This window comes from Peromyscus californicus, unplaced genomic scaffold (genome assembly GCF_007827085.1).
Source record: "Peromyscus californicus insignis strain IS unplaced genomic scaffold, ASM782708v3 Scaffold_19__1_contigs__length_69161282, whole genome shotgun sequence".
In the NCBI taxonomy this organism is placed as follows: Eukaryota; Metazoa; Chordata; class Mammalia; order Rodentia; family Cricetidae; genus Peromyscus; species Peromyscus californicus.
Window position 1 is genome coordinate 14,188,362 of NW_026294491.1, and position 22,770 is coordinate 14,211,131.

At 39.1% G+C, this 22,770-nt stretch overlaps 1 protein-coding gene across 10 annotated transcripts in view; it reads right to left on the bottom strand.

Moving 5' to 3' along the window:
• The window catches only part of Pcdh15 (protocadherin related 15), a 1,435,070-nt gene extending 1,412,788 nt beyond the window's left edge, over nucleotides 1-22,282 (bottom strand). For 3 of the 10 annotated variants that reach the window (XR_008219808.1, XM_052744714.1, XM_052744713.1), the window contains exon 1: nucleotides 21,403-22,259. The gene's annotated coding sequence lies outside the window, so the exon portion shown is untranslated. Of the gene's footprint in view, nucleotides 1-21,402 lie in introns of all 10 variants that reach the window. The other 7 variants (XR_008219809.1, XM_052744718.1, XM_052744717.1 and 4 more) reach the window with 6 other exon arrangements.
• Nucleotides 22,283-22,770: the final 488 nt, after the last annotated feature.

A 22,770-nucleotide genomic window follows, 5' to 3' on the forward strand; every position in this document is an offset into this window, starting at 1 on the left:
TCAACTTCAACATCATCAGCATCATCCAGTCATCCTCAGCAAATCATCTTCACCATCATTGCCAAAGTAATCACCAACATTATTATTGCCTTCACCATCATCATCAAAACAGATTTTCATAGTTGCTCATGTTCCAAATCTTATGCTAAAGTGATAATTTCATTCAGTCTACACAAAAATTCATGAGACATTATCATAACCCCCCCTGATGGATATGGATTACCTGATATTCATTGTTTCGAAATCATAACTGCAGATACTGTATAATTTATCCATAGCCCAGTTGGTGTTGAAACTCTCATTTAACAAATATAATCTCAAGCTTGACTTTAGATTTTGATTAAAGTAATCCTAATAACCTAGCTTTCTTTTCTAGGACTAATAAGAATCACCATCCCCAAGCTCTTCTCTGTATCCAACTCTAAATGATATCCTCCAAACCAAAAGCTTCTGTTACTCCCTTAGGAATAAGCAACTCCTAAGTGCCAAGATGGTCTTCTGAGACCTCACTTAACACAATGAAAATCCCAAAATGCAAATATTATTCCACACTGAATTTAGTGAAACTTAATAGATTCCAAATCATTTTCCAACTTCTTAATTCTTTTTCTGAAAAATTCCTTCATTTGTAAAATTGAAAATGATAATTGTAGACGTGCCAAAGAAATTTTAATCATTAATAGGCTCAGCCCTTTGAAAATCTAAAGCAGGATTAAATGTTAATATTACTAATCTTCTTAAGTAGAAAAAAGTGGCAAAATGTCCCCCTAAGTCTATAACTAACTTCATTACCCTTTCATTTAAGTAGCCAAGTTCCAATATCATAAAATGTGTTTCCAGTTGATTAAACATATGGTTGGCTTCATTTATAAACAACCATCACTAATGTTGCATCGTATGGTAAATGTGTTGCTGCTCTTCTAGAATGGTGTACTTTGTTTTAAATTTTCATCTCAATAGTTGTGTGCTCTTCCTATATTTTGTTGTTTCAACAAACATGTACCTACCCATGAATTTACATTCTTATTGAATTTAGGATGTTAAAGTCACCTAGACTGAGAATACTGGCATTGGTTTTGACAAAGAAAATGAGAATTAAAACTACAGCGTCCAGTTTTGATGGAAGCTGAGTAAAATTTTAGCAGGGTTTATGTTTTGGTAGTTTATAAATTAAAACTTATTTCTGAGGTTTCTGGGTATTATCTTAAAGATAGGAAGAATGCAACTTGGGGTTATAATGTTAAGAGGGAGAAAACATACTAACATGAAAGGTATTTTATAAATTATATATTTATTTTGAAGTAAGAGACAAATACATTGGACATAAGCATTCTGTAATTACAATTTTCAATATGATGTGTTCCTATAGTAGTGGTGAAGACTACATAAATTTTCAAGCAAATTCTCCTGTTATGATATCGTATTCCACTTCAAAGTCACAATTAACAGAGACTCTATTCACACCTATGCCCTTTCAGCTATACAAAATGTTCAAACCACCAAACTTAGGATCTTATCTTAGGATGTAGCTTTGGGATGTCCTTGCTTGCTCTAAAGGCCATCACTGACTTTGTGCTCAACTTCCCTCTGCTGTCAGTATCCATGGTATTCTGTGAGTCTTGTCCTTCAGACATGATCCTGGTCACTGAGACACCATTCCATCAACATCTTATAGAATGATGGAAAAGATGTTTATCACATCACAAAAATGTTCTTTGACAATAAAGTTTTTTCTAATGTGATCACTTAATAAACATTCTCTTTAAGAAGTAGCTTATAGAGTTTGAAGAACTATCTTATTTTCTGTTTTCAAGAACATATTGCTAAGGAGTCCATCTGTCAGCTCTGAAGTTCCCTGAGGCCTGGTTCAGGTTGAATGCACAGATGTGGATACTCAGCCTGTGTGGTTTGAATCACCCTCAACAAAGGGGAAAAGAAAAATGAATGAAAGGGGAACGAAAGAAACAGAAAAAGGAGTAGTAGAGGGTGAAGAAAGAAATGAGCCTAAAGACCTATGTTAGTTCTAATGAGCTGAGTCCCCAGCTTGTGGCCAGGACATGTGTATTACATGAGTGGGGTGGAACCGTGCAACTGACCTACTGCAATGGTTTGAGTGGAGTTGAAGACATTCAATCCTTCTGTAGCAAGTATTGCTACCTGGTCTGCCCTCCTCTTGGGCCTCCAGAACCCCAATTGCAAAGGAAAAATTTGTTTATTGTTTTACTACCTACTAGCTTTTCATGGCACAGACCATAATTAGGTGAGTCTTCTACAGTGGATGCTGCAGGCAGCCCACATTCTCACTTTTCTGGGTTGGACTAAAGCCATCAATATTTCTAGCATAGAACCCCCTGTGGATTCATGGTCATCCTGTATTATAGATTGCCTACCAATATAGTCAGTGGATGACAGCTGGAATAAAAACAAAATAGGACATTTTTTTAAATTAAATAGCCCATACATAGAAGAAAGTGTGCATAATTGTAGAAGGCCTGCAAGACATTTATTTTGGGAAGGACAATAGCAATTTTGTCTAATTTCAGCTTAAATCTCATTAAAACAGGAGTAATCACGATAGTATACTTCAAGAGACCATTTAGAGGATAAAAGAGGGGATGAAACAAGACTCCTGGTGTCAGCCAACCCCCTCTGCATTTTACTTTTTACACATTGTACATATTTCTGTAAAACTAGGGAAAATTGGGGCATTCCTAAGATAAAAACAATATGTGCTAAAAGTGAGTACAGAATTTTAGGCTAATCACACTATGAAAAAATGTTAGTAATAAAGGCATCAAGTAATAAAGAAGAGCCTCACAAGGAGGTGAAATTGCTTCCATTTGTACAGTAGCTAAATAGTAACATTTACTTTCCCATTTAAAACACAGGAGATAGCTCTCCTTAGAGATTTGCCTGTTTGACATTCTATATATATATACTTAAAATTATTAAAAGTATGGTAGGCAAATCACCACTCACATTTTTGAGTAGTGAAGACATCAAGGGATTGATAATTAAAATTAACCAATCAAAATAGGGTATAAGAATTTTTTTAAAAATATCCAATTTTGCAAATTTTCCTTCATTTTTCTGAAAAATTTCTCCTGAAAATGTCTTGAGTTAATGAGGGAGGGGGTTGAAGATACATGGATGCAGCAGGCTGGGGACCTGAACTAAACATATTTTCTACTCTCTTAAATAAATATATGCATTGATAGTAATTAAATGGAGCTGAGTGCTTTCTCTCCCTTCAATGAAAGTTGCCCACAACACATGCATGTGATGACTATTATACAACTGTAAGTGGTAACAAAATATACACAAAAAATTAACTTATTTGTGTATGTACTCAGTTCATATATTGATTGGGATGGGCAATAGAAATGAGACTAATATTTAGTATGTAGAATGTAGTGGCTATACCATAGAGTGATGCATCTATATGCAAACATTTACACATGTTCAGATGAGATCATATAGTCATAGACTGTGTTCTACCAATGTGAATAGATGGATTCTCATTTGTAAGGTCTTCTAAAAGTCACAGCCATGGTCATAGAAAACACCGGCCCAAAATACCCTTGGTATCCTATTAAGTTTCCTGAAGAGGTGCCTAAATCATCTTTTCTCAGATTGCCACACTTGATCAAACTGTAAGTCTTTGATCTGGGAATTTAAACACTTTGTTCTATATATATTTTTTAGACATCCTTGATCTATTGACATGATAGAAAATTATCATAAAATTAAAAATAATACCCCTTTAAACCGTGTTAACCTGTTAGTCCTTTTATCAGCTGCTTTAATCTAGTTATATTTGCATTTCTTGTATAGAATTAGAATATGAAATATAGCTGATACAATTTATAAAATTATATATGAATTTGGTCCAATTTTTTAAAAAGCACCTTTTAAAGCGTATTGAAAAGTATCATTTACTGCTACTGGAAATACATGCTTAAGAAAAAAATCTTGATCGTGTGCTTTGATTTAAACACAGGAACATTTATTTCACCCATTCATTAGAAGACAGTAATGGAAATCAATAAAATGTCCAACTTTATAATTTCTAATTACGGAAAATTAAGAAATGAAATGTATACTTTAAAATACTCAGTGACCCAAATATCTATATTTAAAATATCTATAAGGAAATACAGGTCCATTTTAAAGAAAGGTTTCTTTATGAAAATGCATTTCAGTGAGTTTTTGATTTTTAAAGAAACGAAAGCGATAATAGTTTTAACTTTTAAACATGCAGTTTTCATTTTCTGCCATGGTAGATACTTTTCACAATTTTCTGTTGTCTATTCTGTTCCAACTCGTCATGCATGATTTATGTATCAAGAGAGAAATCGGCAACTTCAATTTTAAAATAAAAATGAAAAGTCATGTAACAGAGGAGATAAAGATAGGCTATGCTTTCTTTCCTCTGTGTCTGATAAAGAGTGCGTTTATGGAGAAAGACATTTGTTCCTCTGACCCTGGCTTTAAGAAATCAAGGGAATTTATTGCTTAAATCTGAAAGTAAGAGGCAGAGGATGGCTAATGTTTCTAAGACAAATCTCTGTTTTAACTTTTTCAAGGAAACAGAAGAATTGTCTGATCACTTATCAACCATCACAGGAGACAATTTCTAAGGGGGGTTTGAAAGTCCCCTGGAGACATTCCACCAAAGTATTGAAAACTAGTATCTAAGAGTTCCAAGTAATTATCCAGTGACTCTGCTGTAAGACCTTCAAGATTTGACTCATAGCATGGAACTTTCTGGGCTTGAGTCACTAGAATGCAACTCCATACCATTGTTACACTGTTTGGGAAATATTTGTGCATATTTTGTATTTGCTGAAAGAGACACATGCAGATTAGAAGCCAGATATGAGGCCAATATAAGCAATTTTAGGTTGTTTCTGTCCTAGTCTGAAAATACCTGGAAGGAGTTATCAATATGAAACCATCTCTCCCCCTGCCTCAACACTACTTGCCTTAGCCTGTATAATATAAATACAAGTGAGTGTGACAAAGTCTTAGAGTGTTCTCTACCTCAAGGACAATCCAGAACTAAAATACCAGTTCTTGATAGACCGAATAACTTCACAGATTTACATGTGAAGATTTTTCTCATGTGGATAAAGGGATGAATTGTTTTGTAATTGGGAAACATTTGGTGGGTTATCATTAAAGTTCAATTAATTATTTTCATTCAAGTCCAACTTCAAAAAAGGAACAGAAAACACAAAATTACAAAGTAAAATATCACTGTATATCCACAAAGGAGAGCTGATGAGGTTGACTACGGTGGAAAGTTTGGTCACTGCTGGCATGACAATGCAGGCAGCTTGCATTGACAGGCACATTTGATATTTTCAGTGTTATCAAAATGAAAATTATAAACAATTTTTGTCAAATTTTAGGTGAATTCTAAATGAATTGTCTGTCAAAACATAATGCTAACAATGGTTGGCATTTTTTCAAAATGTTTCATTCTCAAAGCTGACCTACAGAAGCATTTGACCTTTGATATGGCTTTGGACGTTTTCAAGTCATACTTCCCATGGATTCATAGAACCTCACTGCATTGCTTATGTGACAAGAAATATCTTTGGAACAACTTAGCAGTGTGGAGGCATGTGAGTGATTTCCAGAATTGGTGAGAACCGGCTGTCTCACGATCTCAGTCCTGGCAATGGAGCTGTAATATATATCATCCATGGGTTATTGATTTTTGAGTCATTAAATTTCACTGAAATTTGTTAAACATGATAACTCTACATATATAATTTTTCATGCTGAGGTACCTTCCTAATTCTTTGGAACTTCAGCCAAACATCAGTCAAGATCATATAATAAGGGAACAGGGGAACATATTTGTTATTAAGAAATGTTTTTCTTTCTTTTTCCCTCTTACTTGAGAACTGAGTCTTAAACCTATAGCATCATGCATGCTGAGGATGCTGTATACTACTGAACTAAACCCTTAGTCATCGGCGATCTTGATTTCACAAAATACATCTAGTAATTGCAATCCTGTTTAATTTTGCATTCTCTCTATTCTTTAAGAATTTCACAGAAAATACGATATATTTTGATCATATCCCCTCCTCAGTCTTCCATTCAACTCATGCCAGACCACCCTGGTAATGCATCCTCTTCCAGGGCAGAAAGTCGATCAGGAATGGTGTGAATCATTGTCTTCTGGACATGAAATCGCCACTGCACTCATGAATTCACAGCAGCTATCTTTGCCTGTACAAGATCAAGCCAGCCAATATTCCAGCATGGATGGGGCCCAGTTTCTTTTGAAGCTGGTTCTGTACTAAAAACGTTTATGGGACTTAAAGGCCCTAAATTTAAAGCTTTAAATATTGCACCATTATATCTGCAGAATACCTTATGAAAAAAATAAAGCAACTGTTTTGAAATTTAGAAGTTTATTAAGTACCTAAGGCCTTCTTCTAAGGTACTTCTAAGAGAATTGCCTGCTCATCCCTGGCCCTAAAGCTTGTGTTGGTGTTTAAAACAACAAGAACAAGGACCAATAGACATAATCAGGGTTGGAAGCTACTGTGTAGAATTGGAAGAGATGAGGTCTAGTGACCCACAGCATGGTGTGGTAACTAAACTTACAATGGTCTATTGTGTGTTTTTAAAAGAAAGTTCAAGTGATGAATGACTCTAGTCTGTATCAGTGTTGGGTTGTATTTGAAAATCACATCAAATCACATAAATATGTACAATTGTCTGGTACTAGTCAAAAACTTAAAATTGGGGCTGGGGAGACAGCACAGCAATTAGGAGAACTTCCCTGAAGACCAGACAGTTCAGCTCCCAGAACACATGTTCAGTGGATCACAACTACCTGGAACCATCTTCAGGAGAGTCTTTGGACAATAAAAAGCTTGAGATTGCACTTCAAATCTTTTTAAAATTATTTTACAAGTGCAATTATTATGTGAGGTACATAACTTCAATCAAGATATCTATCAATTATAAAGCCAAACAATAGACTTTAGAGTGCCCATGGGATAGATGGAAGCCAAGTCATCCTTAAGTCCTATTACATAGTCAACAGGTACCTAAGAATGGGGTGGTAAAGACAGACACATTAAAAGTTTTAAACTTAACTTCTGGTGAAAAAATGATCTCACACTTCCACTGAGTGGTTGTGGGTAGGACATCTACTATTGTAACAGCCTCAGGGTTTGTTAGTTACATCACTGTGCAGAGACAGGAAGATGAAGGAACTGAACAATCCTAAAAGAAAAAAAAATGCCAGTTCCTTCACTTCAGATTTTGGACCTAAGTCTACCCATATATGAGAGGTTCCTGATTTGATGCTAGTTTGTGTTTTTTAACAAAGGATGAGCCAAAGACCTGATGCAAGTCCAAGAAATATGGGTGTGACAGTTTCCCTAGGTCTCAATATATCTTAGGAAAAAAGTATCCACATATATCTTCTCAGCAATCAGGATAAGATAATAGGTATTTTCTGAGATACAATTTGTGATAATTAAGTTAGATCTGCATTGTTCATTATGACATATTCAGGTTAATACACAACAAAATTCAAAAAAGTTTAGTAAATTCCAATTCTTTTGCAGCATACATATGCTCAAGCATACACTGAAAATAATAATTTACGAAATAAATTCACATTCTACATTCTGCTTATTATTCTCCATGATGTTTTCTGTGTAGACATGATCTGAAGACAAATATTGTTCTATAAGGTTAGACTTAGAAAATAAGCATTGAGCACGCATCAAATGTTAACTAGAACAGTAGAATAGACTTACTTGATTTCATAAATGATTTAACTGACATTGAAGAGCAAAGACACTAAAAACACCCTTAAATAACAAGCAAAACAGAACATGTTCTCCAAATGCTATGCATTTCATACCAGCAATCTCTGCAGACATCAAGAAATGCATTCCTAATTTTGAACATTCTTCCTGACAACGTCATGTGTGATTCTACATGAAGGAAAGTTGTAGCTCTAAATGTAGCAGGGAGATCACTATCAAGAAGTTCCAGGAAGTGAAAAAGCAATTCAATGTTATTTAACAAAACCAAGCTTATATATAAAGGAGCTCTCATAATTGAACCAAGTCTCCCAGCTTTCTCGGAGATACAGAGAAGACCCTCAAGTCTATGTCATCATTCAGGAATTACAATGGCTTCTCATGGCTTTCACTAGCTGGTTTTCTTCTCTGACTTCTAAGCTTGATTAGAGACTGGGATAAAACTGGGAAACACTATCTCCTTTCAGGAAATGGGAAATGTAAGTACCCATCACTTCCACTATAGACACTTTGATTAAATACCAAAGGCTAGTTCAATCCCAATGCTATTTAAATGAGGGGCTAAGATCTCTGAGTTGTATTTGCTTACAAGCTTACAGTGTACTGTTTAGAATCTTGTTACCTCTTGAGTGGTAGGATGAAACATTTATCTTAAAGATGACATCTTAAGAGTCACTTATGCAACAAAGTGATGCCTGTATGCCACCAAATGTCCTAGTCAACTGAGTGTTTATGGGTGACATCAACCTCCACATTAAACAACTTGCTAGAAATCTGTCACTGCATTGTCTAAATGGAACTCTAGGTTGTTTCCCCATCTACTTAAACTCAATGTGGAATTTGTTAGTGAAAATGAGTGACCTTATTCCTATGTACTTCATGTGAGTTACAAAGGGAAGGTATTTTTGAATGCTAAAAGGTATATTTTTAGACTCAAACAATGTTGGTGTTAGAGTAAGTATTTAGTATCATCTACATCTGACTCTACATAAGGAAAAAAGATGGAATTGAGGTGCAGGATAAATGGCTCCTAAAGACAAAGACGCTTCACTGTGGACCACAGAGAAACAATGGGAAAAACAAAAGCATAACTGAAAAATATATTGTTTGTATTCTTTAGAATGCAAGCCTCATCTTACAGTATGAAGGTTGATTACTCACTTTGAGGTAGTCAACTTTCCACTCTGTACTAAAACCCTCCATTAGAACTGCAAAGATTAACTCACTTGCCAACACACCTGAAGGTCTGAGTTCAATCTCTATAATCCTGTTGTGGAATGAGTTGTCTTATGACCTACATAAGTGCACCTGTGCATGCAAGCACACACACATGAAATATAAGAGAACAGAAGTCCTATTTAGAGGTCCTCTTTGTTTATACTTAAGTGATTTGGAAAAGCCAAGAAATTATGTGCAGGAATCAGACTCGGGGTATTGGTGACAAGGACCCTTATTTCTTCTCCTTTCCAACCTGTAAGTGCTTTACAAACCAGGAACCTTGAATAGGTCTCTAAAATTCTCACTCATAAGATCCTATTATTATTCTCCCCAAACTCCACCTACAAAGTATTATCCATACAGCTCATTACAGCAGAGAAGACATACATTTACATAGGACAAATGTTAACACAAGCTTTAATTCCACCATCTACTCCAGTCCTTCCTTGATCAGAATGGCATCCAACAAAACATGCTATATTCCCTCTTCCAATAAGAAGGAAAAAGTCTATAGAGTAATTTAAAGTCTTTGTTGTTATTGAAATCTTAAAATATCAAGTGTGTATAATTTAGTAGTCAGAAATTATAGATCACCGCCTCTCTATGATGGAATTACCAAAAATAGTGATTCTGATTTTCCTATAGTTCTCTATAAAATAGAAACTGGGAAACATTGGGATCCATTATGTTTTGAGATTGTACAGGATTAAAACACATTAATTAATTTTATAGCTGTTCTTTCTGCTTCATAGGGAAACATAAAAAGGTCTATTGGGCTGGTAGGGGTACTATGTGGTAGTGAGATACTGGACTGGGAAGGAATTCCTTCAGCTATTTTCAATGCATCAGCAGTAAAGCAGGACACAGAACTGCTTTTGTTAGGCAGTTTCATCTTCTCAGTACTCCTATAACAAAAGTGACCTATAGTAAAATAGCTCAAAATATTCTTTCCTCTAAAGGAAATTCCCTCATAAAAACTCAATACAGTTTAACTACAGTATTACAAGGATCCCAATTTCAATAACCATGAAATAATATTTTCATACTGATAAAAGTTTAAAAATGTATATAGTTTGTGCACAGTCAACTTCAACATATAGGTCTCACACATACCACAGAGTTTTTACTTATTTCCAAAAGCTATCTTGAGCGTGATTACATTGACTTTCCTCTAAGTTGATTTAGCAAGTAGTAAAATGATCATTCTAATATGTTATTGTAAATCTAAGGTTATCCAGATAGAAAGACAACAGTATTCACTGTAAAGCCACATGATTATAATGTTCACACTGTCCTACAGAAATGGCAAGTTACGCTTTTCAGAGTGCCATGAAATAACTTTCCATTTAACAGAAGCCCTCAGAGTTAATTTGGAACTGGAATTTTAACATTAGATATTAAACCATTCAACAAGTGGGCAGTAGAGAATTGATTATTTGAGGAGTTTATTGACACCAGGTATTTTCAATATTTTAATATAATCAGCTCAGCTACAATCAAAGGTAAAATAAAGCTGAAAAAAAAGAAGGTTTGAATATGCAAATGACTGTATAATGGCAGTGCTTTTATGTAAATATTTAAAGGCAAGAACTAGAACAAGAAAGCTTGGTAAATTTGATAGATATAAGCATTTAAAATATAAATGTACATCTATCAAAAGTTGAACTGAAGAAATCAAATCATGAAAAATACAAATAAAGAATAAACATCAATTTCTATTCAGAAATTTAGATGCACTAATGAAAACTTGTCCTATTTCAAACATAAAGCTCATCTTTCCAAACACAAAGTAAACAAACAGTAAGATGAGAAGATGTGTTAGTGATGGCAAACAGGTAATTGTTGCAATAATCCCTACCAACAGCAAGGTTGAGGAAGTAACTAAAGGGTGTGAAGATTTATCTAAGGACTGTTTCAGAAGCATTTTGGCAGTCCTCTAAGGCTGACAACATATAGGATTGGCACATCAAGATGTCACCAAGTCACTGATGACAGTCATAACGGGAGAGACAGTAATTATTCTGCCCTAGCTCATCAATGCCATGCAGAAACTTGTTTTGTTCCTTCTAAATTTCCCACATTTTCAAAAAAGGCACTAAACCCAAGTTTTAGAACAATGATAAGTTGACTCCCATGTGTTCAAAGAAGTACTATGTTTATTGTTTTCAGACAAGATTGCTGTGGATATCACTCTGTATAAATAAAATGCTGATTGGCCAGTAGCCAGGCAGCAAGTATAGGTGGGACAAGCAGAGAAGAGAATTCTGAGAACAGGAAGGCTGAGTAAGAGAGACGCTGCCAGATGCTGCCTTGAAAAGCAAGATATAAGGTACCGGTAAGCCATGAGCCATGTGGCAACTTATAGACTAATAGAAATGGGTTAATTTAAGATATAAGAACAGCTAGCAAGAAGCCTGAGCCATTAGGCCGAAAAGTTTAAATAATATAAGTGTCTGTGTGTTTATTTTATAAGTGGGCTGTTGGACTGCTGGGGCTTGGCGGGACCCAGAGAGAAAACTCTATCTACACAAGATCTCCTGTAACTAAAGCTGGCCATAGACTGTCTATATTGCCAAGGGTAACCCTGAATTTCTGATCTGCCACCCTCTAGAATGCTGGGATTATAAACATGTACCACCAAGCCCAGCTTCATGTAGTGTTGAGGATCAAATCCAGGGCTCTCTGCAGCTGAGCAAGTAGTCTGTCTATCAATGGAGTAGCATCTCCAGCCTGAGAAATATCAACTTTAAAGAGAATTATGCACATTAATAATAAAACACATTAGTGAGTCTAATTCAATTGATTAAAATTGAAACTAATATTGATAAAAGCACTGAGTAATAATGAATTGCCACAAAATGTTTCTAGTATATTTGTTAATGACCAAAACATTTATTTTATTAATAGAAATATAGAAAAAAATTGCAGGTTGATAAAATGAACAAGGGTATTTTTTTAATGGTAGGGTCAAGAACATTTTCTTTATGCTTCAACTTCCCATAAATATGATGTGTTGCACTGAAATTATAAAGGATAGATATTCTGAGTGACTTGGAAATGTAAACCAAGAAGTGAGGCATGTTATAGCAGAATCCCACCTACATGTCAGTTGAAGGGCAGCAAAGTATTTGCCTTCAAGAATCTAGAAAGAAGCTAACCCATGACATGTGTTACTCAACTTTTGGTGACTTTTGGGACTGAGGTGAATAGACATCTCTCAATACTGTGCTTGCTTGCATCAGGAAACAGAGAGGGGAACAGAGATTATTGGCAACATAATGATATCTGGTCCCTGCATGAGTATGGTGGTTAATTTTTCATGTGAACTTGAGCATGCTAAAGGGTGGTATACAAGTTGGTAAAATACACTAAATTAAAATGGGGACTCAAGCCTGAAGAGTCCCTGAGCAGACAAAGCTCCTTATAGTGACCTCCTTATAGGGACCTCGGTCTTGCTGCATTTGTAAATACAAGCACACTTAGCCAGATGATGGCTGATAGTAACAGAAAATAGAATTGTGGTTCCACCCATTGGCAGCAACCTGTAAATATATAACAAGAGACTTATCAATAGGACATACTGAGAACAACCATGAAATCATGCAACAAATCAGATACCTCTTCCTTTACATTACAGTTTGCATCCAGTTCTTTTCTCGTGCCCTTGGAACATTCTGTTTGGAGGCGCCCAAGTCTTGACTTGTCCTAGACTGGGTTGCACAGCTAGCTGGCTTTCACAGGCCTTCAGTTTACACATCACAAATAATTAGAAATCCCGAACTCCACAGTGCCCACAATAAACCCCCTCACATGCAAATGGATGCCCGTGTTTATCTACACAAGTGCAGCTGATACCATGGTGTTCTTCAAGGCAGAGCTAAGTTTGCAAATAAATGATTGATTTGAAGATAGGACTGAATAGGATATATGTCACGGAGATCCCTATCTAAGACATGTGTCCCTTCGGTCTTTGCTCCTTATCAAGGCATTCGTTGTTTTCTTAACATTATTTGGCATTACTCACCGAGTGTGGTGTAGAACAAATAGAATGTGTTTCTAAGTTCTGAAGTCAAAGAGTCTAACTAGACCTCCTGTGGAGATTCACGCTACAGCACACTCATATTAATAACACTTCTCTTTCAAGAAGCTATACTCTTCATCACAATTACCATAAACAATGGGAAATGAATATGGCATGCATTATGTTCATGAACGTCCAGGAATGTGCTCATGTTTTTGCCATTGAAAACCATACACACAGGCACAATGCTGGATCATAAACCAAGTGCGAACAGATTCTGTCATAAGATATTCCAATGGCGAGAAACTAAGAACCCTGCACAGCTGCTGCCTTGCTAGGAAGAAGGTCCAAGCCTTTGTATCCCCCCAAACCAGCACACACATGTCCAGTGAATTTTATTGGTTCTACAATGTTTTCAAGTGAAATCACCTCACAACTCCCCAGTACTTTCCTTTAATTCTTTTCTACCTAAACAACTGTCTGATGATGCTCATTTAAGTCAGGACTGCTCTGATTGCATTACACCCTTTAGTTCATCGTGGCCCTGGGTAAGACATTCAGGCAGAAGTTCCAGGGCAGAAGACCTGACCCCTGAGAAACATTGCTCTCCCATCCTAAAGAGCTTTTAGAACTCAACCCAATTCTAGGAGTTTATTTTCCACTTAAAACTTTTAAGTTAATTTTACTCTAACTTTTTATCGATGCAATGCAACAATAAAGAAGCCTGAAGGACATTGTTTTGTTCTGAAAAACAAATGGAAGAAGACACGTGACTCTTGCAAATACAATTCTAATAAGATCAGAATAGAATGCAGAGCCCTCATGACAAGAAATACAATCATTTCTAATAGCTGAGGTCTCATTTCAGATAATGTTCAACAAGCATAATGATGTAAAGCAAATACATTTCCCAAAGAAGTCCAAGATGGTTTTATTCATTTCACTATTTGTTGTACTTATTGTAGCTATTCAAAGCCCCAGAAACAATGAACACCCTCCATTTGCTAATGTGTTTCTTTCAATTTTAATTGAAGTAGATGTTCATTTGGAAAATTCAGCCAGGAATTTTTTTTTCTTTTCTGTTTCCTTCTCCTGGGGTCTAAGGTAGGTGTGCTTGGTGCAGTGTTTTATTTGTGAGTCTGTGGAAGCTGGAACATTTCTGAAACAGCCCTAATTGCTGAAGCATATGAGCAATGCCATCTGTATTATTATTTATATATGTGCTGATGCACACATTTGTCTATGAATCCCTGTCTCTTCACATCCAACTGCCAACAACTCGTGTTTGTTTCATAGTTTTCTCCCAGAAAAACAGTTGCCCACAATACTCAGAGTTAAACCCTGTGTTATACATTACCATATACATTCTACTTGAACTCTTTCCCAGAAGTCTTAAAGCACTTGCGAGACACAGGCAGCAAAGAAAGGAGATCGAAGAGATAAATTTCAGAATACCCTTGGAGTCAGGAAGCCCAACTACCGGCCCTGTACCCTTAACTCATATCTATTAATGGCTGCGGCACGAAGAATGGAGCCCTACGGCAGCCCAATCTGATGAATGCCCACGAAGAGAAAAATGCCTAACGTGGTGACAAATAAACTGGAAAGAACTTTTGAACTTACCAAGCAGAAAGGAGCTCAGTGGAGTGTGGAGTTCCGCTAAAAATAAGAGTTTCCCTGTGGAAACTCCCATCTGTCTACAGGCACTGCGGGCATTCTGTCCACACTGAATATCTACATCTCCTCTCCAGAAAGAGATAACACCTGCAACAGTGCACCCGCCATGACAGGTCGATGTCTCAAAGCCACCCTGTTTGTGACTTCAATGGTAAAAACAAGGATTTCTGCTTTAGTGAAGAGACATGACACCCAGCACTCACACAATTGGCTTCCAAGAACTGAAAACCTAGGCTTGCAAGGGAAAACATTTTTTTTAAACCATAATACATATGAAAACATTATCAAAATTGAAAATTCCTACTGGCAAACGGCCATCACCTACTGGTAGAGTTGACTTTACCAAAGTCGATCCAAACTCTTGAAAGTGTTTGATGCCGATCATTCGAAATCCCACTGTGAACTTTTACCATATGGGAGGCAAATGTGGTTTCTCACTTCTTGATGCTAATCTCTTCTTGACAAGGAAACTTTGGACAAAGATTATCAATCTTCCTGAACTTGTGATTCTTATCTTGAACATGGTAAGGTAAAAATGCTCCAGGATGATGGATACTTATATACATATACCTTTGAGGTCTAGGTCTTTAGTTTAAATGTAACAGATGTTGTATATCATATCAGCTGGAAAGATGGCTCAGCAGGTAAGAGTGCTCACTATTCTTGCAGAGGACATGAGTTCAGTTTCCTGTACCCACTTAACACCCACTTAGAGAAGCTCAGAATTAACTGCCTGTAATACTAGCTCCAGGGAAACAGTGCCCTCTATGGCCTCTATAAGCACTGCACTCACATTCACATACACCCACAAAGACACACATACAAACACCAAATTAAAAATAAAACAAATACTTATAAAGTAATACTTGATTTTACATTAAAATCTTCCTAGACGCATCTCTGACTCTTCATCATTCAGAAAAGCACACGTTTCTACAAGAAGAATGGGATCAAACCTGGTGGCCACATGTAATATTTGCTTTAAATGCAAAATTACTACAATTTAAATGTAAGAGTCATAACAGTAGTTTTCAAAGTGAAACTTTTTATACATCATTGAATTATAAAATTGACTCCAAAAGCTGGCTTCTTTTTGTAAGTCAGACCTCCTAACTCAGCAGTATTTTCTCACTTGGAAGGTGGTTAGGGCTATTGTCTCTCTGACCATCTCCCCATTTTTAATATTATATATGCATTACCTAAGCACATGTCCTTATGGGTCACACCAATCCCTCACACTTTTTAATCAAATATAACTTAAATTTTGTAAGTGTGATGTCTATGATGGGTTTTTGATTCCCCAATATATACCAGATGTGACCACTATGTCACATCCCACAAGTGCTTTAAATACCAATGGCAACATGTCCCTGGAGTTAAGCATATACCATATTTAATGCAGCACAAAAAGCTGTGCCTGACAAAATTGTGTCCATTCTTTAAATATTACTGTATGGGTTTTCAGCAAGCTTGTCCATAGAAAAAAAATTTTATATATTTGATTGTAAAGATATAGCATCAGATGATGTTGCTTCACAAAGTAAGGTTAGAAAAAGGTAAATCTTTGGAAGCTTGAAAAACGTGTCCCTTATTCCATAGCAGTGAAAAGAAATAAAAGAAGCTATCAACTTGAGAGTAGTGGGGACATGGGGAGGGTTCGAGGGAGAATAACTGGGGGTGGGGGTGTTGGAGAGGGGAAAGGAGGAGGAAAGTTTTGAAATTCTATTTCAATTAAAAATATATTAAAGGATAAAATACAAAAAGTATGACATTATTTTAATTATATGGTTGGCCAATTACAGGCATTTTGCTAAGAGGTGGCCAAGGAAAAGTACTTCTCAGAAGATAAATATATTTCCATTTTAAGTTTTATGGCAACAGGTTATAAAGGAAAAAGTCACTTCTCACCTGGAATGGAGTTTTTAGTTACTAATACATAAAACGTATTTTTTTTTTCAAACTGGCAAACAAAGCTCAAGGAAAATATCAAGCAACTTCCCAACTCTCAAAGAAAATATGGACTGAACCCAGACACCTGACTTCCTCCTGCATGGAGGGTTCAAGACTTGCTACAATGATGTCTTTCTAGTCTGACCCCACTGGAAACCCCAACAGTCGGTTAGAAAATAAAAAAAGGATTGGCATGCAACCCACCCACATGGTTTGCTGTCTGTATATCATCAATATTAATGTTCTACTCTTCTTGCTCAAATCTGAGTTTTCACAGATGTCCTTGCCTCCTGTTTTAACCTTACGGCTTTGGATGATCTTGGGTTCTCTAGGGATGGGATGTGAAATCCATAGATGTCTAAAAGACTCAACAGCTGGCCTTATGTGTAAGTGACTTATTGTCTGTGATGTGTTGGTAATGGTTCTATGGAAGTACCTGAATACAGCTGGTACATGCTAAGATTTATCTTTTCCTAGTGGGTCTTTTTTAAAATGAAAAGCAAGCCTGTTAAGGAATCTGATATCTTATTAGTTTTAATAGATACATTCAATTTTGAGGTAGCATGTATAAATTCAATGTAAACACAGAGGGGGTATGTTTGAGGAGTCATTTTAATTTAAGAACCTAAGAGAGAAAGGAGATTGCACACAGCAGTATCATTGATTGAGAAATGGGTATTTCTCATAGATGCAAAATCATCTTCAGAAATTTCCTCTTTGGGACCAGAGAGATGGCTCAGCAGTTGAAAGCACTTGTTGCTCTTTCAGAGGACCTGAGTGCAGTTTCCAGCACCCACTTTGGGCAGCTCACAACTATTTGTAACTCCAGCTCCAAAAGGACCCTATTCTTTCTTTTAACCTCCTCAGACACGTGACATTCTCTCTCTCTCTCTCTCTCTCTCTCTCTCTCTCTCTCTCTCTCTCTCTCTCTCTCTCCCTCCCTCCCTCCCTCCCTCTTCCCCCACATATAAGTATAATCATAAGTATGAGAAGACAAATCCCATCTTCTAATTATCAACGAGAAAGGACTGACCTGATAAAGAGTCCTGATTTCATCTTCTCAGAGATGAAGTATTTAAAGAACAAACAAACAAAACCCTTGCCGGTAGTGAACAATGAGATACCTTATCTAATACTTATTAGTTTTAGATGAGAGAAAACTCCAGTGTTGCCATTGGCTTGACTTCAGCTGAAGAGGTTTCAGCATGGACATTTTCAGAATGGTAGGCATCACAATGGTGCCACCATGTGGCAATTCTCTCTCGCCCCATGGGTGGGGAGGAAGGAGTCTATAGATACCCCACAACACAAGCCCCTTTATATTGTTTGCATGGAGGGGACCTTGTTGGTGATCAGGGCTGTGTCTGTTTACCCAAGCCATTTTACTAAGGGAGGAGTGCTGGCTGCTGTGTATCCCATCTTCTTAGCGCTCAGCACACCTGTGGTGGGGTTAATTCTAGGGAAAAGCAGTCCTCCTTTCTGCTTAGACTGCCTTGCTAGGATTCAGCTAGTTCCTCCCATGATTTCCTTCTCAGAGTTCCTTAGAGCACCACCTACCACATATCTAAAGAGGTCTCTGGAGGCTCAAGAGAACACAAACACAAAACTCAGAAATAAGCTTATAAGCTTGTCATCCTGAGAAGACACCTTTCATGAGAGCATGCCAGCTACATTCAAAAAGTAAATTCTAGATGCACATAGATGAAAAGGGTAGCCAACCAAGTCTTAGACAGAGCATGTGACACTCTAGGAAAGGCCAATTGAGTCAAGTGGCATATATAAATCTACATGGGTTTGCGTGTACCTGTGTATGCGTGTGTGTGCACACACACACAGTTCCTATTTCCAGATGTACTGCTGTGTTCTTACTATGTAACTTCTGTGGTAGAAATCTACAAATGCTTGCAACTGACAAAAGGAGTATGGGATAAGCAGGCATCATTAAGCAACAAACTTTGACACTGCCCAGCCGATGCTCACCACACAGAATGCCATGATATAAGGTGACCAATGTCCTTTGGATGGACACTGGAAGGTCTGATGAGTTTCATGAAAATACCAAAACAGAGCAAAGAAATGTCAGTGTGTCCAGTTACCCTTAAAACATCCTCCTTACTTTCACAGTGCCTTCCTGAAGCTTTGTTATTAATGGAAGACATATTCCTAGACAAAAAAAACCTCATTGTTGGCATTTTTAATACTATGTATTTAAATGTTGGTTTATATATTGTTACAGAAGTTACATCAACTGGTTTTCACCATTAAGAAAATATATAAATAATCTATCAATTTTTAAAGTACTTAAAAATGTATTCTTCCCCAGTAAGATGCACTTCACAATCATTACTTCCAAGTATTATATAATCATGCTCATCCATATATTGACCAAATTGTCATCTAGTCAGACTCCTTAGTACATTTATAAAGTTATCATCATCAGTATCTTTATCAAGTTGTATCCAGACTCATCAATACATTCATATTTAAAAAAATAAATCATGAGCTGAAGCATGTTACAAATGACACATTAGCACTGGAGAAAAGTCACCTCCCCAGAGGACAGACAGAAGACTCCATTGTGTGGATGAGGGAAGACAAAGTAAATTCAAGGAGATAAGAATGTCCTAGAAATGCACCTACTGACCTTGCCTCATGGATTGCTGATGGAAAGCTGGTCCATCAGCAAAGTACTGAGCCTGTACTGGTCACAGGATGTCTCTTGAATTAGGACATCAGAGTCACCCAAGGGACTAAACCGGAACCAGTGAACCAGAAATTCCTGAACCTCTGTTAGGGCCCAGCTGTCCTTCAGCCTCGGGAATAAACATTAAAGAAAACAACTATTACACTTGAGGAGTTTATTCTTGAGAATAAATCATTCATTTGTAAACTGCTGCATAGGAGAGCTTGTTTTCCTGGGAGGTTCAACTATTTTTTGAAGTTATGGATCTGCCCTGAGATACATCTCCTCACAGAGATCTCACATAAGGCTGACTCCTGCTGAAGAGCACTCACACTTTGCACACACGTGTGAGCGCATACAGGCTCACACTTACACCTTTCCTAATTGGTGTTCAATTGCCTTCTCTTTACAGGCTCAATTCGCCCTAAGTAGAGTTCCTATTTCTTTCTGACTTAGCATGACTTCCTGTGAATTCTACTCTTCCTTCCTCTGTGGACCACACTGGCACCTCCTATGTAGCTCAGAAGGCTGCCTTCTCTACTCAGTATCTGGGAAGGGATTCCACATGTCCACAAAATGCGTTATTAACTTATTCAGGAAACTCCTCGCTCTGGGCTGCCCTGTGAGGAAGAACACAAGAGCAGAAGGCACTGACTGAGAAACCACAAGCCATGGGAGTAAATGAAAACAAATGGGGGTAGAGAAGAAGGGAAGAAAAAGAGCAGAGAGAGACAGAGAGGGAGAGTGGAGCATCCCGGGAAGGGAGCTCAGTGGGAGGAGGAGAAAGGTTTAAAGGCTACATCTTGGACCTCCTGCCTCTCTGCCTTGCAGGGCATCTTGGAATTGACAACACACACGTGAGGAAGTGGATAAACCCATCCAACATTATTCTATTACCACAAATGAGATTGGAAATGAAATGTAACAGCAGTCTCTCTGTGGAGCCAAGCATTGCAAGCCTGGAATACTAACTAGTTCATTTATTTCAGTGATTACCATATGTAGTTCCGAAGCACCAAGCCCTGGTTTTCCACAAGCCACCTTCTGAAAGTTAACTCTATCTTTCCATCCACAGTCTCTCCGCCTGAGTAATTTTGGAAACGTTGACTTTTAAATCCCCCTCCACACCGACCACTGTTAAAAATATCATTTCCCAAAATGTAGTAGTCATTTTGATCACTTGGGGCCACTCATATTTTTAGCTACTATACAATAGTCCAGCTCAGTTACACACTCTTTATGAACTTCTACCATGTATGTCTAGTCTGTTCTTACCACAGAATTATCTAGAGTGCTCTTACCACTTACCACTCTTAACTGAAAAGTCCGATATTTTAAATTAAAACAAAGCAACAACAACAAAAAACTTCCAGGTCTGGAAACAGCAAAGGTTGTCATTGTGCCTGCACTCTGTACATTGCAGAAGTGTGTGTGTGTGTGTGTGTGTGTGTGTGTGTGTGTGTGTGTGTGTGTGTGAGAGAGAGAGAGAGAGAGAGAGAGAGAGAGAGAGAGAGAGAGAGAGAGAGAATATGAATGAATATGAACACACTATGTCCTTTATCCTACCCTTCTAAAAAGCCGCATCTTCCTTCTGCCTGCCAACATGGAAACCTCAAGCCTCAATTGACTTCATCTGGACGTTAAGAAAACTTGCTACGGGAAACTTTTGGGGGAGAAGGAAGGGGATACTGAGCTGTGCTAGCAGTTGTAAATGACAGTGACATTAATTTCCCATAATTCTTGCCCACAGGAAACACATCCTTTAATAAACTACATCTGATCAAGTTAGCCATCACCAAAATCTCAAGGTATATCAACTTCTCTGGGAAGCTCAAGGACCGCAGCTCAGGGCCGCTGAAGGAGCTAGCCCTGGGCATTCCGGTGGGCAATGGAGGTCGCGCCTGGCCAAGTCCTGGGTCCCCTGGGTTCCCAAGAGAAGGGGTGCGCAGAGAGAGGAGGGTGAGAACTAGGTTGCAGGAAACACAGACGCGGTTTTTTCTTTAATTCTGAGCTGGGCCTGAGAGTCGGGATCCCAACCCCTTGCCTACCTTCAGGCTCCGGCGAGCACCGCGGCGTCCTCCCTCGGTGCCTCCGCAGCCACAGCTGCACTGATCCCTGCCGCGGAGCCCAGGTCCCGCAGAGCGCGCCTGCCCCGCGCTGCGCTCTCCACTAGTTCCCAATTGAGAAGCAATCAGCAAGGTGATTAACATCCACTGTGAGGGCACGGGCGTCCCTGAACCTTGTAGCTCCTCTTCTTGCGCTCACCCAGCTCCGTCGCACCCCAAAGGGTCAGCCGGGGAATCCCCGGCCGCAGCTCCTTCCCCGAGCTCGCCACGACCACGCCGCCCGTGCCGCGCCTCTCACCCGAGCGCCCGGCGATCCGCTCACCCGCAGGCCTGGGGAGACCGCGCGGGAAGGACCGATCCAAACGGCGGATTCCCGAGGAAGGCAGAGAAACTTTGATGCTGCCGCTGCACACGCTGCGGGAGAGGAAACCAAACAAGTTGCAGGTGCGGATTCCCAGAGGCGCCTTTCCGGGCTGGGAGAAAAATCACTAGGCACCTGAGCCCGGGAGATGGCTCTGTGCTCTACCGGCGACCGCGGGCGCACCTCATGGTCCTTGGTATGCGTGTGCAGGGGAAGGCGCGGGGACGCCTAAGGTTCACCGCCAGGCGAGAGTGACCAACGCAACTCCGGCTGCCTAGGATGCTGGGACACAGCGCTGATCCGACCCCGTCCCTACGCAGTGGCCGGCCACAGTGGCGTCCGCGCTGTCGCCTGCCGGAGCGGAGCGGCTTTCTCCCTCCCCGCAAAGTGACAGCTCCAAAGTCGAGTCTCTCCTGCGCAGCGACCCACTCCTTTAAAGGCCCGAGAGGAGGACGTCAGAGGCTGCCGGGCCCGCGGGGCGAGCGCCAGGTCTCCCCGCCCCACCGGTTGCAGCGCTCGCTCGCTCGCTCGCTCGGCCGAGTCTGCCGCCAGGGCCACGGAGAGCTCCGGGTGCAGGTGGGGGTGGGAGCGCGGATGGCGCACGGGGTCCGAGTCCCCCGGGGTCCTGCAGGGCGGCACCGCGCGCGGTGCGCTGGTGGAGCAGAGGGGGCTCTGGCCACTCTGCGCGCGCGCCCGCTGACTGGGTCGCCCAGGCGCTCAACACCTGCTTCTGGGAAAAGACACTTTTCTGGCTTGCTCTTGAGTCATCACTGATTCATTTGGCCGAGCTCAAACCCACCGAGACATCCTTTTAGCTACAAAATGATTTAGACTGTCCGGTCTTGAAATCTCTGTGAAGATAACATGCTAACTTCCCCGCAGCCCCCACTGCCTACTTCTCAACCCAGGGACAGTAAGTGGAAAATGTCCACGTGTTCAAACGTCCCACACGCATCCAGCGCCCCAGACCCATGACCACCTTACTTTCT